The following is a 14021-nucleotide window of genomic DNA, read 5'->3' as shown; positions in this document are numbered from 1 at the left end:
GACTGGAGGTCTATTTGCAGACGGAGGGAAAATAATTTTGATCATTCTTCCAGACAGCCTACAGCCAAATATTGATGAGAGAGACCTACAAAGCACTGGTAATAAACCCTTCCAACAACAGAATGTTAGACAGCTCACTGCAGTACAGTCTAAGGAAGATTAAGGCAAAAAATAGCCTTTAACACTTTTCAAGATCCTGCTGCACCAGACACAAGCTTTTCCTCCATCCTGCCCGGTGGCTATGCCTACAGCACTGTGAACCCCAAGTTCTCAACCTAGCTGATTTGCTGGGAACAGTGAGATCATATTGGCATTACCACAGCCTAGATACTCTGCTCCTCAGTAAGAATGGCTCCTGCATCATCCCAGCTGTCCTGCTCAGGAAACTGCAGCCCTTCAACTGGGCTATCTGGCAGAAGATTCCTTTGTGCCCTGTGCACAGACTCTGTGTTGCGGGAAGTATAGTCAGTCACATGGAAAAGGAAAATTATGTCATGTCAGACCAAGCTGCCAGCCCACCACAAACTCTCTTACTCAATATCAGAGAACAAGAGGTCCTAAAAAAATGTATACACTGGGGAAATCTTCCTGGAGATATCTCCTGGATGGGAAAGGACAGAATCAGCCAGGATTGCTTAACGGAAATGACACAGTCCCTTACTAAGTTCTCCTCATTTGAACTTTCTCTTGCTCCTGGAAACTTGATATAACATGAGTTTTATTAACCCAGGGCATAACAAAGGAATAGCTGAAACTGGAAACCAACATTGGCATCAAGGAACGCCCACAGAGAAGCATTTCTCAACCTACAGTCTAAATGTAAAATATATATTACCAAAGAAAAAGGGACACTTTTCCTATTATGCATTCAGAATATGAGAATTGCACTTCAAAAGCCTGAACATGTTCCTAGCAGAAGGGAACACAGTTCTTTCACCTTCAGGAAGTAAAGCAGTCATTTGTGCTGAAACCTTTCAGCTGGGAAGCAACTGTTGGAGTTATATGAAGCATTTGACTAAGGATACAAAAGCACATGAACACCCATTCAATATTTAGGTGACAATGTCTGCTCATGCAAATTGTATCCATCAAACTCACTCCCAGATTTTGTAAAGACATCAAGAAAAATGTCGTGTTTTGTGGAGTTTATAACTTAAATATTTACATACCTTGTTTTGTACTTTTACTCCAAAACCTTATGAACCAGGGTTGTTTGTATCAGTGTGAAATCCAAAACCAAGACAGCAGAATCAGCCTAATACCCCTCTCACCAGAACATCACACCTGCATTAAAGTAATGGCTCAGCATAAAAGAGGGCCCAAAATTCTGAACAGATCAAAATTACAAGTATAATGGGGGGGGGGGGGGTTTACGTATATATTCCTGTTTAATAACTTTGTTTATCTATTGACACTGACAAACAGTACACTTTATCTAACACATTTGCTGAGTTACCAGAGTTGGAAAAACCATCTGGAATCAGTTTTACTTTGTATGTGCACATTAATAATAAACTATTCAACTGCAATTTTCTCTGTGCAGGGGATATGTGCCAGTTTTATGTTTGAATCACATGTTTGTATTTGTGATCCAAATGCATCAAGAGACAGACACAAAAACAAGCAAACACAGTCATTCTCTTGCAAACTCTTTAAATCCTTTCATTGGGCACAACATGGACTACAGGCTCTAGCTGTACCAGAGGTAAAGTGTGGCAAATCTACGTGGGAACGGATATAACTGTTTTACATAAAAGTATTTCTAGCTTCCAGTTTAAACCTAAGGAGGAAAATGTACATGGAATTTTCAGAGTTAAATCTGTGAAATGTGCTCTTCTTTCCTTTGTACATCTCAGTCTCAGAAACTGCATGGATTACAGGGAAGAGCATGCTCACGGGGGAGAATTGTTAGCACTTTTTCAAGCCTCAAAACTGACTACAGAGGGAAGGCAAAATATTATTTCTTCTTGATAAAACATGAAACAGGATTTTAATTTTCCTCTGGTTTTCTTGCTTTTGGTTGATCAATTTGTACACAGATATATTTATAAGCAATGAAGAACAATGTTAAGTTTATTCAGAACCTAGTTTATTACTCAGGCTAATCCTAAAGCTTTGGAGGAATTAGTGCAGGGACTCAGAAAGGATATTAAAAGACTGTTTTGATGAGTACTAGTCAAAATATTTCTGAAGACCAGAAATCTAGGCATTTTCTTAAGACAATGGAAGAGATAAAGAAAAATTTACCTTCAAATGTTTTAACACTGAAGCATTCCAACAAGTGCTTAAAATTCTGGCTAACTCAATTGAGAATTGCACTGAGAAAAAAGCAACTTATTTTTATGCTTAGTAAATGTTTTTATGAACAAGTATTTTAATTAACTATAATAAATTTGTAAAATATTTTACAATACAGTGGACTATTTTATTATTTTATATATTTTTCTTTCACATTTTGCTGAGAGCTCATACTAGCTTCAGTATTGCACATGTCTGCACAATCATACTAAACATCTTGCTATATTTTTTGGATGCATCCATAACTTCAGAATCAAACATTAAACATGTAACTAAAATAAAAGTAATATTTCTATTTGTTCCAGAGCCAAACTTTTTTTAAGAGATCCAACTCCACTTGCTACAACAACAGTGACTTTAAGCTACATGTCTGCTCCTGGAGAAGAATCTGGCTCCATATATGTTTAAACACTTGTCAAATTCAAACTACATTGTGTCCCACCAGAATACTCACAGCACTGTATGAGCTGCTCTATTTTATTTGCAGTTATTTCTTCTCTGCTCTTGCCTTATTGTAACAAATACTGTTCTGTCTCAGTGATTAAAAAAAAAAAATGAGAAAAAAGTAGAGAAACCAAAGTCTGTATCTCAAGTGATGGTTATTTCCAAAACAGCTCATGTGTGTCTTATCAGAGATGCCTCCATTTGCTCTACTAATCTCCTGAGGATTTTTGTTTGCAGTGAATCAAAATATAACACTTGAATTAAGAGTTATGGTCCACTAAAAATAGTAGTATTTCTAATCAAATAACTTTATTTCAAAATTGAGTAAAAAATGGATTCAATATGCAAGTCTAAATTTTCAAAAGCATCCAAAGATTAACTACCTTAATGGCCAAAATATATTTTTAATTAATTTAGAAAATCAAATGTCATTGGCTATCAATGACCAAATATTTTGGTCCTTAAAAAGGCAGTATGATGGAAAACTCCACTATGGAAAAACATATATTTTTAGAAACCAAATATCTTTAAAAATCAAGCTGGTAGTAAAAAAATCTTTGAAAATGTGAGAAAAATTAACTCAAACCAACCCAGTAACCAAAGAAATTAGGTGCCAGAAATTAGGTCTAAAGAAATGAGGTTCCAGTTTTTCTCCTCTACGGCATTAAACAGAGGGTATCTTTTGTTTTGAAGTGCTTTTCTTCTCCATGAAGGACATAACCATACTCTATTCTATATAATAATACGAGGAAAGAGATGGAATTATTTCTATATGTATTGTCCTGAATAAATGTCCGATATTAAGGACAGCACCTGGGATATAGAACAATCTTATTTGAATTCCTGCTAACTTATGGTTAGAAGAGGTGGAAGGAATACCAGGGGATATTTATCCTATTCAGAAGGAAAATAGAGGTGCAGTTGAACCTTGAGCTGTATTCTCACTGTAAGTAATCTAAGTTTATTAAACTGAAATTATTACACTTGAATCAGAAAAATCATGGTTTTTCAGAGAAAAGAGAACTTATTTCAGGTAAAAGAATTAGATGTCTGCTTCCTAGCTTAGATTTTCTAAAGGAAAGTATAGTGTCTAGACATACCAGAGGATCAGAAGGGTGCATTTTCAAGCCAGCAGACCTACCTGCGGTACTGTCTTAATGGCTAGGAGGAGGAAAGGGGAGAGAGGAAAGAGAGCTACTCCCACAGATTCCTTTGACAGGGATTTTCTAACTTTATAATCTAAAAGCCAGCTCCCTAAATGTCAGCTAGTCCCCTGGGCTCCTTTATAGTCAAAGGAGAGAAAAAGGCCCCTCCAGAAGGCAGTTCATCTCAACCTGTAGTAGATATCTAAGACAGGTTCAATGAATCACTATCTCATCTCTTTCTTATCCTATGGCTATGAAGGAAATATGACAAGTAACTTTTAGATGTCTGACTTTGTCAAGATGAATTCTGCCTTAGTGTTATTTTTCACTCCCCTCTGAAATGTCACTTGTGGATTTTCTTTACCATTGTGGTCTTTGTGACCTGATTCCCTTTCTTGCCAAGCTTTGTGATGCCTGACCTGACCTCACTCACTGACCCAAGCCAAAGCCCACTGCAAGATCCTCTTTTCTGTGAATGATCTTTGGGTCAGACCTTAACAGAAAAGCAGTATGAGGGCAAAGGCACTCATGAAGGCTATTATAGAAGAGTAAGTTGGTTTAGTCCACCCTCTGCAGGAAAAGTTCTCCCTTGAATCTTTAAGACAGGACCAATGTATTGATTATCTCACTCCAGTCCAGAAGGTTAGCAGGTTTTTGACCTCATATCTTGTGCTGTCATATAAAACTTAATAAACTGGATCAAAATTGTTCCATATGATTGTCATTCACTTCTGGTCAGTAAAAAAGCCAAAGAGATGTGCAAGACTCTCTCTGAAACCTGTATTGCAAGAGTCTTTTTGCAACAGTTGAAATAAAAAATGTACTTTCAGCCTGAATTCTCAAATTCCTCCTATTCTGGAATTCATCAGAAGTTTATTAGATTTTGGCAATATATAAAAATGTTGATGTTAAAGTGTGTTCATGTTTGTCATTGAGGTGAAATCACCTGACTAATTTAAGTGATTTTTTTTACCCTCTCCTGACAAGAGAACCAGTTCAGCACATAATTAATCAACTATTTCCAGTATCATAAAGCAGTACATAAGAAAGCAATTATAGTGAGGTTGCCTTCAGTGACAATGTATGAAAATTTTCTCAAATTTTCCACTGTAAGATTAACAGCAATGTTCTTCACAAAATTGTATCAAAATCAAGGGATCTTTATCACTTTCTCCTTAGAATTAACAGGTTAAAGACACAGCAAAATGTGCCATTATTGTAATTTCATTATTATGCATTTACTATTATAATGAAAAATACCATAAATATTCAATTATCTGAGTCCAACGAGGAATTTAACACCAAACAAAAACAGTAGCAAAACAAAAGAAAGACCTAAGTTATTTTTAAGGCTACTCTGTCTTTCTCAGAAATGTGGAGTAAATGGATGATTTCAATCTCAAAATGGAGTTCATTTTTCCTACTAGTTCTCCTTTAATGAACATTTATGTTTTAAATCTAATCAAATAGCTGTGATACCCACTCTATGATGTATGGGTTTGGGGTTTTTTCTGCTCTCTTTCTCCTATTCACTATATTTCATTTTAAAACAAATACTTCATTTTCAAAAAAAAACCCTGTCTTCTTTAGTTTAAAAGCCCTTTTGGCCTTCAGGGAAGCTCACTATACAGAAAATCCTCAGAAGATCCATTCCAGAGCTCTGGTCAGCTTCAGATTCCATTAGAACAAATTTTAAAGGGACTTTTGAATAATGGATCATACAGCCTAATAATGGTAATATTTATGTCTGTAATCCTAAACAGGGATTACAGGGAAGCTGAAGCCCTCATTTTTATCAGTGCAATGCTAGTATAAATCATGCTTACATTTTGTCTGTGGGTTGTTGCTAGGCTTTCCACAGGGTACCAGGATGACAATTGCTATGGCTATAGCATGAGTGGCCTTACTGATACAGATCCCACAAATGGTGCATCATATTCTACAGTGCAGAGAAGCTGTCTATGCCACATGTGATCAGGTGCTCTTCTGAAAAAATATATGATAAAATGCCCACTTGACCTTTCCAGAAACATCATTATTTAAAAAAATGTTGAGGAAAATCAATTTTTTGCTTTTTATTTCTTAAAATGTTAAAATCTTGATTGGAATCAATCAGGTACGTGCAAACCACAATGAAACAAAGGTGGAAATTTTTGCATCTGTGATCCATCTCCTGGTTTACGGACCAAGGCCTTCAGGGAGCACAACAAATCCACATCATCTTTCTAAATGTCAGTTTTGCTTTGACCTCTGGCTTAGATATCAGAAAAAAATCACACATAACCACATAAGTCCCTAGTGATTACATTAACAAAAATGTTGAAAAGAATAATTTTGCTGAGTGAAAGTCATTGTGATTTTAGAAAAATATAAAACTTTTTTCCACAGGTACTTTTCCCTGCCAAAACAGAGCTCAGGCAATACATTGCCACCCACTTTAGAAAGCGTTTATTGCTCATTGTTGCTTTATGTTAATTTTACTTTGTTTGATCACATAAAGCCCTTTCTGGTAAATGAAATGTGCATTTATAAGTAATTTTCAGATCTAAGGATGAAAAACACTAACTAAAAATGTTATCATCATTTCCACTGCAAAGGATTCAGAAAATGTGAACCTTTTTGTTTGAGAGGAATTTAAATTATACACTGGGGTTACAGAATACAGCTTTATATACTAATGTAAAGTCATTACTGAAAATTCCAACACAGATCTAATGAAATTATTAGCACTGAGAAATTACACACCTATATTTTGCAAATAACCCATTAAATCTCTTTTTTAGCAATTCATAAATTGAAGAAATCTTACAGGAATTAGTCTCCAGAAATACAGTCCTCTCTTTTTCCCTGTCTCTTTTTCATACATTTATCATAAGCAGTAATTACTTACGTATTCAAAACTCATTTCTCTGGCCAAGAGAAGGCAGCTGTGTGTCTGCAGGTCATAACCCTGGACTGGAAGGTTATGAGAAGACCCCAGAGCCTTGGTGTCATGAGAGCACCTAACAAAACTTTCCACAGGGCTCACCATCTCTACCCTCCTAGGGTTTGACTAGAGCTGCCAGCACAGGTCCAGGCCCACAGTAACCTGTTCTCCACACTGGAGTTCAGCAGAGGATAAACTTAATAGCCTCTTGCTCACATTGCTTCACAAGAAAGGCTGTAAAGCTGCATGTGCATTACAGATGTGGTTGTTTCAACCTACTTTGTTCTCATCAGCACGTGATACCATATTTAATATGACACTAAGTTTGGAGTGTTTTTCATACAGCACCGATAAAGATGTACGAGCGGTGAATTTCAAGTGCTTCCACACAGATGGCAGTGCAGTATAGAAAACTACTACATTTTCCCACACTGAGATAAGAAAGTATAAATGTCAAATGTGCTGGAGATTTTCCTCTGAGGAAAAGAAAAATGCAAAAGAAAAAGTTAGAAACCAACATCTTAATGGAGCTCAGCAGCCCCTATTTGTCACTTGTTATACAATCATCCTTATTGCAAGCCAGTGGGTTAATTCACTGGAACGTGCCACTCCAAACCACTATATTTTGCAATCTCCTACTGCCATCTTATGCCATTTTTTGTCACTGCACAATCCATGACATACCAAAAATTGACCAAGAAATGCTTTCATAGCATTGCCTTTCACAGGTGTTTGTCATCCTATCAGCTCATTATCATCTGGCCCTCATTTCTGCACCCCCAATTCTGCAAGAAAATACTAAACACTGAATTCTCTTTGAAGTTGATGAGAACCAAGAACCCCCAGTACCTTTGAGGATGGTGTTAGAGAGGTTAATTACAAACTTTCCCCTTCAGAACTATTTCTTCAGTTGCTCATTGCTTTTCAGACATGTGGCTTGATTCTCATTTGCACTGATTGACTCCACATTTCCCATTGCAGTACTGCACAGGGACTACAAAGTAAACAAAGAAAGGACTGTAGTTTTCCTTCCACAAAAAAAAAAGATGCCTTATAAATGTTGAAAACAGATTCATAGTGTAATTATTCAAGCAAAAATAAATTACAAAAATTGCTGATTTAAATGGTATTAAATGATAGAACACCAAAATAAGTGAGTTACAAGAAAAAATAGTGGTATTAATGAATCACCGAATCAGAATGAATCAGAATATGCTGAGTTGGAAGGAACCCACAAGGATCATTGAGTCTAACCCTTAGCCCTGCACAGGACCATTCCCAAGAGTCAGTCACACCATGTGCCCAAGACTATCATCCAAATGTTTCCTGAACTCTGACAGACTTGGTGTTGTGACCACTTCCCTGAGGAACCTGTTCCAGTACCCAACCATCCTCTGCGTGAAGAACTTTTGTCTAATATCCAAACTAAACCTCCCCTGACACAGCTTCAGTCCATTCTCTCAGGTCCTGTCACTGGTAACCACAGAGAAGAGATCAGTGTCTGCCCCTCCTCTTCCCCTCACAAGGAAGTTCTATACTGCAATGAGGTCTCCCCTCAGTCTCCTCCAGGCTGAACAGACCAAGTGACCTCAGCCACTCCTCATACAGCTTCCCCTCAAGGCCGTTCACCATCTCTGTTGCCGTCCTTTGGATGCTCTCTAAGAGTTCAATATTCTTCTTATATTGTGGTGCCCAAAACTGCCACAACATTTAAGGTTAGGCTGCACCAGTGCAGAGGAGAGTGGGACAATCCCCTCCCTCAACCAGCTGGCAATGTTTTGCCTGATGCCCCCCAGGACACAGTTGGCCCTCCTGGATGCCAGGGCACTGTTGACTCATATTCAACTTGTCATTGACCAGGACCCCCAGATCCCTTTCTGTGGCACTGCTTTCCAGCATCTCACTCCGCAGTCTGTATGTACATCTGGGGTTGCCCCATCCCAGGTGCAGAATTCGGCACTTCCCCTTGTTGAACAGGTTGGTGATTGCCCAGTCCTCTAATTTGTTGAGGTCTCTCTGCAGGGCCTCCCTGCCTTCAAGGGAGTCAACAGCTCCTCCCAGTTTTGTGTAAACTTGCTTAGTACCCCTTCCAGTCCTGCGTCCAGGTCATTTATGAAGATGTTGAAGAGCACAGAGCCTAAGATGGAGCCCTGTGGAACCCCACTAGTGACAAGTCACCACTCTGATTTTACCCCACACACTATTACCCTCTGTTATCGGAATTAACCAGACAAATCGCTCCACCAACTAAGAACGGCCATGCACCACCACCCACGGAATCGAGACCCCTGGTGGTCTAGTGGTTAGGATGTGGCACTCTCACTGTCACGGCCCAGGTTCGATTCCCGGTCAGGGAACTCCCCCAGGCAGATGGAGCTCGTCAGCCCTGTAAGGCCATCCAGCTAAGAGAAGGTCACTCTAAACAAACCTACGTCCTGAGGACCTCGCTGCCACTGTCCAAGCTCGCTCGGCCCCGGTAGATGAACTTCAGGATTAAAGGGTGGGCTCAGTTCAGCGCACACTGTGTCTCACCTAAAAAATCCACTGCGCAGGCTCGAAGGGTAAAGACCTTTCCCAAATCTTCGCTCGCGAAGATTGGCCATGATGATGATGATTACCCTCTGTGCTCGACGCATGAGCCAATTGCTCACCCACCACATGATGTGTTTATCCAGTTGTGTGCTGGACATTTTGTCCAGAAGGATCCTGTGAGGGACAGTTTGGAAAGCTTTACTGAAATCCAAAAAGATTACATCAACTGGCTTCCCTTGATCAACTAGGTGGGTTACCTTGTCACAGAAGGAAATCAGGTTCAATAAGCAGGACTTTCCTCTCATGAAGCCGTGCTGGCTGTGACCAATGACTGCATTGTCTTTCAGGTGTTTCTCAATACCTCCCAAAATAATCTTTTCCATAACTTTACCAGACACTGAAGTGAGACTGACAGGCCTGTAGTTTCCCAGGTCCTGTTTCTTACTTTACTTTTAAAAAAGTTTCACTTTTTTTCCTCTCACAAACCACTCTCAATTACATTTTTGGACTTCTGTGGGTGTTCTCTTTCTTCCATTCCTCATCAAATTTCCAGTTTATGGATAAAGATACACTGATGGTCACCTTATTAGCAAAATATGAAAGTTCAACCTAAACTCTAAAAGTTAAAGCAGGTTTTCTCCTTTTCTGGCCCCATCAACTCTAACAAATTTTCTACTAGCTGAGATATTTCCCCAGCAATCCCTAAAAATGACTCAATTTTATTTCTGGTCTTGACACTGATGATTAGACTTTAGTAAAGAAAGTATTGTGTGGCTGAGGTATTAGAGCAAACAGATTCATTCCTCTCCCATTCCCTTCTCCCACTCAATTGCAATTTTGCTCTTGTTGCTGCACTGATGAAAATTAAAATAGAGCTCATCTTCTCAATACAGTTAATGTAAACAAACCTTCCAATTCATAGCAATTTCTGCAATTACATTTTATGCCACATACTTCATTTTCGTAACATGCATTGACTTCAGCCGTTCCCACCTACTGTAATCCCATAGCACAATGTTGCAAGATGACTAACATTTGTACGTATTTTTTATATGTGCTACAACAATTCCTTTTTAACACACTTCAGTGATCACTTTCAAGGACAGTACAATCAAATGAGAGATGTAAGTATTTAATTGTTTGGCTTTCCCTAGCACTGCAGCAATTACTATATTTCACTTCATAATACATCCACAGCAGAGTCATTTAATGCAGTAGGACCCTCCCATCTAAAAGCAAAATTATCTTCTTCAGTGCTCAGTTTCCTGAGAGACAAATATTACCCCAAAAAAGTATAAATTGATGTCATGTTCTCCAGTTTGGAGTACTGCATCCAACTCTGGGGTCCCAGCACAGGAAGGACATAGACCTGTTGGAGAGAGTCCAGAGAAGGACCACAAAGACTATCAGAGGGATAGAACACCTCTCCTATAAGGAAAGACTAAGAAAATTGGCATTGTTCAGCCTGGAAAAGACAAGGCTCTAGTGAGACCTTTTAGCAGCCTTCCAGTACCTAAAAGGGGCATACTGGAAAGCTGGAGAAGAATTTTTTACAAGGACCTGTAGTGATGGGAAAAGGGGGAAATGGTTTTAAACTGAGAATAGGTTTAGATTAGATATTAGGAAGAAATGTTTTACTGTGAGGGTCTTGAGGTACTGAAACAGATTGCCCAGAGAAGTTGGGGATGTCCCATCCCCAGAAGTGTTCAAGGACAGGTTGGATGGGACCCTGAGCAAATCCATCTAGTGGAAGGTGTCCCTGTTCATGGCAGTGGGATGGGATTACATGATCTTTAAAGTCCCTTCAAACCCAGGCCATTCTATGATTCTATGATTTGGCGTCTGTTGCAACCCTCTGCTCTGTTCTGTGGCACACTACAGTGTGGTGAAATCTGAACAGTTAAAACTTTAGATACATACTTGCAGAAGAAAGAGTGGAGAATCTAACCTTGAAATCTCCCCAAACATGCCAGATTGGTATAAACAGAACCATATGGTTGATCTTGCAATTCTCTATTTTCCTTAGTATTTGTATAACTCCCTGTAGCCTGTATTTTTAAACATAAAAATTCTAATATCCCTATTTCAGGTGCAAAACAGGGTCCCTAGTGTAAAATAGGGATATTAGTCATACTCAAAGTCACTGCAAATATTGACACTTTTCATTTCTCCACAGATCTAAACTTAGTTAAATAAAGATATTATTCATACAAAAAGTGGAAGAGTAAATACAGAGAAAAGTGTCATGGATTAAGGCCAACCTATTTCTCACTGACAACACTGCTCTCCTGAAAACTGCAGGAAGTACAGTTAGAAGATATGAAGTCTGCTATTACCAAAATATAATAAAAAATACTCAACTTTTTAAACAAAATGTAGTATCATAGAATCATATAATAGTTTGTGTTGGAAGGGACCTTTAAAGGCCATTTAGTCCAACCCTCCTGCAGGGACACCTTTCACTAGACCAGGTTGCTCAAAACCCAATCGACCTTAAATGCTTCCAGGAACTGGGACATCAACCACCTCTCTGGGAAACCTGTTCCATTGTTTCACCACCCTCATCACAAAAAATGTTTTCCTTATATCTAGTCTGAGTCTACTCTCCTTTAGTTTAAAGCCATCACCCCTTATCCTATCACTACAGGCCCTGCTAAAACATCTGTCCCCATCTTTCCAGTAGGCCCCCTTTAAGTACCATAGGGCTGCTACTGGACCCTTCTCTTCTCCAGGCTGAACAATCCCAACTGGCTCAGCCTAATAAGATATCTATAATACATTTTTATGTATCATAGGGGACAGAGACTATTAAGAGGGGAATTCAACTTCAAACTTGGTCCATAGACATCATAGTACAGAGATCTACAATAAAATAACTTGACAGCTTAACTTCGATAGAAAGCAAACACATACTCTAATGGAAAGCTGATGGATTTCTAAGGCTCAAGAGTATTCTACATGTCCCTAAGTACACCTAAAGTGTCCATGGGAATTTTAGGTTAAAAAAAAAGTTTCATAGCACAGAGAAAATATTTTTTTTTAATAAAATTGATCGTTTGGGGTAAAAAAAAAAAGGAAATAACACCCAAGTCTTTTTCTATGTATCTTGCAAGGCTTTGGAACTGATCCTGATTATTCATTATTTTACATAATTTCCTAAAAATGTTAGTCCCTCGGGGTTACTAATGACAATGCCAGTCTGCTCCATTTCATACCTACTTTACAACTGCTCGAAAGTTTCTTTAGAAATCAGTCACCTTTACATCTGAATTATTGTTACACTTAATAACAGTATTGCAGATCTCCAGATTCATAGTCCAAGCATGCTCACAAATGTTCTCTTGAGGTGCAGCTTTCAGATCACAGACCTCTCTACCTTGTTAGAACTATCAACCTGATATTATCTGTTCTGACAGCTCTTCTTCTGCAATCCCTTTCTCTGGCATTGCCATGCATTGTCCTCCTGTCTCTACAAGTCTCATGTGTTCCATTTTCTCTTTCTGGCACTTTGCCGTTTTTTACTAATAAAAAGCCTCCAGAGCCCTTCAAAAGCATTTTTATAGGCAACTTTTCCTGTGAACATTTTCTCTTGGCTGATCTTTGTACTGTTATTTGGCTTTTCTCCTGCTGTATAACTTAGATTTTCACTAACCCAGTTGCTGTTGCAATCATGGTGGCCATTCTAAAACTAGACATTCCTGCAAAATTATTGATATATCCTTTCTTTAAATCTCAGTTACTAAGGGATCTACTTTGTGTGTTTAGTTATTCGCTCCGAAGTCACATGGCACTACTTCTACTTAAAACCCTTGGGAAAAAATCTTCTCCACTAACCAAAAATGATATCAGGAGTCATAGTTCCAGCTCTTCCACCCACTGGCAGATGCAGATAGAGGACTGGTCAGTAGGCTGCCTGACCAAGGTGCCCCAGTGGCAGGTAGCTGCTGTAACAAGCATTTGTACTAGGGAGCAACCACGCTGCTGTGCCAAGAGTCTGCCAGAGAAACTGCCTCTAAAAACATATAGAAAAAACATACAGGAAAATTATTATTGGGCACTTAACACTGGTATTATCACTCTACAGGTTTTCACTCCAAACTGCACCACTGAGTATAGTCTGAGCACTATTCCAAGTCTTTAATACTAGGCTTAACTTTTCATAGGGAACAGAGTTAGGTTTTCTACCTAAAACCTTTTCTGAGGAGGGATATGAAGGAGAAATTGGTAACATATACAGTGAATTTAGTCCTCCAAGGAATTCCAGAAATCTGGACCTAACCTTCTCAATTTTGAGTCTCATATGGTTCTGAAAAGGTAACAAATCTGGCTTACAGGGAATACTTATTCACCCCTACAGAGTGATTGTCAATGTCATGTAAAAAGTGAGTGACCAATTTTTTTTGCGTAAAAACCTTGTAAGGAATAACCAGGTAGTACACAGGTATGGCATAGGGCCTTCCTTCACCAGATGTTTTGCAGCACACTGAGTCAGCATCCAAGACACATGACAGCAGAAAGACATCAGTCAACATCGATTCTGCAAATTGTCCTTTCACAAAGAAAGCACTTGGTAGCAGCTTTTAAAAGAGATTTCCTCATCACACACATTCTAAACCTCAAAAATCTTACCTCAATAAACAAATACAGTTCTATTTCTAAAAGTCATAAGCAATGTA

Source organism: Manacus vitellinus, unplaced genomic scaffold (assembly GCF_001715985.3).
Source record: "Manacus vitellinus isolate BGI_N305 unplaced genomic scaffold, ASM171598v3 scaffold_4_pilon, whole genome shotgun sequence".
NCBI classification, from domain to species: domain Eukaryota; kingdom Metazoa; phylum Chordata; class Aves; order Passeriformes; family Pipridae; genus Manacus; species Manacus vitellinus.
This window is presented reverse-complemented; position numbering follows the sequence as displayed.